Below are 3,343 nucleotides of genomic sequence, written 5' to 3'. Positions count from 1 at the left end.
TGTTGAGGCCCTAGTGCTCCGGGGCCTCTGAACCCTCCAGGCTTCATGTGCCTCCACTGGTTTGTGCTAACTTGTTTGACAGTTTGTTTGGTTATTTCCTCCATTAAAGCACTCGCAAAGGCGAATTCAGCCTTATTTCTCAATCCTGAGGCCCGGCAGTGACAAGAAATGGAAATGATCCCATAACCCTATTGATCAATAAATGTCCCATTACATGAGTGGTGAGTGAGATGAATGAGCATCAACAAGTTGATGGCATATTTTCACTAATATGAGCAGGAGTATCAAAGCAGTGATTAGAGCAAAGGACCCAGAGATATCAGTTATATAAAGGGGAAGTGAGTGACATGATGAAATTAAACACATAATTAAAAAAAAAACATTAAAATTGTGTGTGTGTGTGTGTGTATCTGTGTGTGCACGTGTGTGTGTGTGTGTGTGTGTGTGTGTGTGTGTGTGTGTGAGTGTGTGTGTGTGTGTGTGTGTGTGTGTGTGTATCTGTGTGTATTGATTAGTGTACAGCACCATACACCCTCTAAGTTCCCTCCTCTTTGTCCACGTGGAAGCAGATGTTTGGCAGTGAGTATATAAAGCTCTGTGTGTTTCACAGCTGCATCAAACTCTTCAGCTCATCAGCCATGGACAAAAGCTTTCTTGTGGTCGTGTTGTCTCTGCAGGTTTTCCTGCTCATCACAGCCTTCACTTCTACTGATGCAGCGGCTCTGGTGACAGATGATCAACAACAACAGTCTCTTGATCCGGTAAGAAGATCCATGAAGGAAGTTCTCTAATATTGTAGATCTTTGATTCCATTTGTTTTCTTTTGTGTAAGCGTCAAACATGTTGTTGAAGAGAGAGAGAGCGGGGGGGGGGGCTCTGACGTGTGTTGATATTGTTCTGTGCGTCTTGGCAGTTTGAAGCTGATGTTAAAATCCTGCTTAAAGTATGTAAGTATAAAGCTATTACCAGTAAAAATGCATTTAAAATAATAAATAACATTATTGATACTGATACGTCAGTGTGTACACAACATTTTACTGCTGTAGCTGCCTGAGGTGAAGCTCGTTTGAACTTCTCCAGAAACAGTTTGGCAGTTTAGTCAAGTGGTCACCAACCTAGGGGTTGAGTCCCTCCAAAGAGTCACAAGACCTCTCTGGGCCTCAAAACAATTGACTAAATGAAACAATCGGAGCAGTTGAAAGAGGAAATGTCTCTTTGGTGTAACTGCCAACAAGTTACATCTGAGACATGACAGCGCAACTAGACACTGATGTTTTGTTACAGGTCAAAGGCCAAGAAGCTTGGAAATCACTGCTTTAATATTCAACAATGTGTTGCAGTCCATAAGCTGATCAGAAGTGATTTTAATGTCTAATTTTGACCTGAAAAGTAACGAGTAACTAAAGTAACTAGTTACTTAAGCTCTCAATAAAAAGTACAATAGTTCCCTGTGGATGTAGAGGAGTACAAGTATCAAGAAGCAGAGAATGGAAATTTCTCAAATAAACTCAAATGTGTATTTAAGGTCCAACACTGGTTTGGAGTCACTGCATTGAGGTGAATACAAGTTGACTTTAGAAGAGTAGAGTAAGGTGGTTTCTGTGCAAAATAATGTAAAATGACACATAATTAAATGAATGTTTATCCTGATTTTTTGTCTAGGTTGAGGGAATCATCATGCTCACCAGAGAAAGGAGAGAAGACAAAACTCAAACGGAAAAACCAGGATATCACCTCTGTAGTGACAAAGTAGGCGGATGTTGGTCACATGTAAGAATACATTTACTTGACTTTTGAGAACTTTTCATTTAGAGTAAAATACGTGAATCTACATCTTGAAAAACAGTCGCTAAAGATGCTCCTCACTGAAAAGGCTGATACCAGTCAGTGAGGTTGTTTTGTGTTGATCACACACTGACATCAACTGATAATTACTTGTGTTTCTTCTTTCACAGCTCTAACTCAACATTGCGCAAGCGGTGGAAAACACAAAGGTAATCTGAATGTAAAAGCTAATTTATAACAATTTACTGTATTGTAAAAAAACAAACAAACAAACAAGCAGGACAGATGTGTAATATCAGTGGTGCTGGAAGTGGACGAAGAATTTTAACACAGACTGAGATCACATCTGTTGTGAACTATTGTGTAGGAGAACAAAAAGTAAACATAAAGAAACCCCCACCTGTGCACTCAAGCAGCAGCAGCTCAGAAGAAGCTGACAGCTGCTTTGATTCATTTTCAACAACCATATTGATTGATTGACTTCCACAGAAACATGTTTGATCCATCACATTCATATTGAAATATTTATTCCTGCTCTCCACCTCACTGACTTTCCTCTCTTTCTTTCTGTCAGTGAGCAGAAGAAAATATAAGAAGCCAGAGCAAAGGAGTGAAGACGGACATGAAAACCTGCAGTAACACATCTTCTCTTCAAGGATGTTGCTCTGTTTATTATAACAGCTTATCTGTTGCTTTGCTATTTTGGTGACAATAATCTATCACTGCATTGTGAAAGAAGTCTTTATATACTGTGTTTGCTGTAGCTTCCAACATCTACATTGAAGGTCATTACTCCTCCTTATGAGGTACCAGTTATAGCTCATGACTATAGACATGAAATACAACATTCGTATATTGAGTTTTTCTTCCAGTTATCAGAGAGAAATTTTACCATGTATTTTCTACTTTGTTGCATTTTGTTGTTTGATTGTTTCATGAATTCCCTTTATCTCAAAATTCAGTGTTGAGGCTTTTACTATGTCAGCTCCCGTAGTCCTCCACATATTTGTGCTACTGTAGCTTATGAAAAATGAAATAATCAGGACAGAAGAATTGAAGAAGAAAACCAACATCCACTGAAAACACATTGTTAAAGACATGTAGTGTCGTTTGTAGTTTGGTTAAAATCTCTTCAGTAAATATATTAATTCATACAGTTGCTATTAAAATCCTTACAAACGTCTTCTACGATTAATATTTTTTTTACTCCCACGTGCTGCTGATTCTTTGCGGCAGTCGTTCACTTCATTTTCTTGTTTTAAACCAAATAAAGTTTGTAATAAAAATGCACAAGGAGTGCATCATCTTTGTAGCTTAGCATTTTACATAAAGTCGAATATATCAAAGATCAGAACGCTTTTTTCTTTCATAATAAGAATAAAAGCAAACATATAAAATTCTTATTTATTCTGGCAATGCTTACTAAACAGCTGCCAGTCAGTAAAACCACAGTCTATTACTGGTAGATACTGATTCCAGATGTGAAAGCATTAGTCTATTTCATGAGCGTGCAGCTGGGTTAGAAAATATTGTACATGTCTGCATATTTTAATCTGAA

The 3,343-nt window shown here is 37.9% G+C and overlaps 1 long non-coding RNA gene across 1 annotated transcript; it reads left to right on the top strand.

The window, feature by feature from the left end:
- Window positions 1-603: 603 nt before the first annotated feature.
- LOC111669123 (uncharacterized) lies at window positions 604-2,968 on the top strand. Its single transcript, XR_002761770.2, has 4 exons — window positions 604-761; window positions 1,663-1,770; window positions 1,956-1,994; window positions 2,360-2,968. It is a non-coding gene; the product is annotated as an uncharacterized LOC111669123 (long non-coding RNA).
- Window positions 2,969-3,343: the final 375 nt, after the last annotated feature.

This window comes from Seriola lalandi, unplaced genomic scaffold (genome assembly GCF_002814215.2).
Source record: "Seriola lalandi dorsalis isolate HSWRI2012SDOR001 ecotype SW California unplaced genomic scaffold, Sedor1 jcf7180002054777, whole genome shotgun sequence".
Classification (NCBI taxonomy): domain Eukaryota; kingdom Metazoa; phylum Chordata; class Actinopteri; order Carangiformes; family Carangidae; genus Seriola; species Seriola lalandi.
This window is presented reverse-complemented; position numbering and strand designations above follow the sequence as displayed.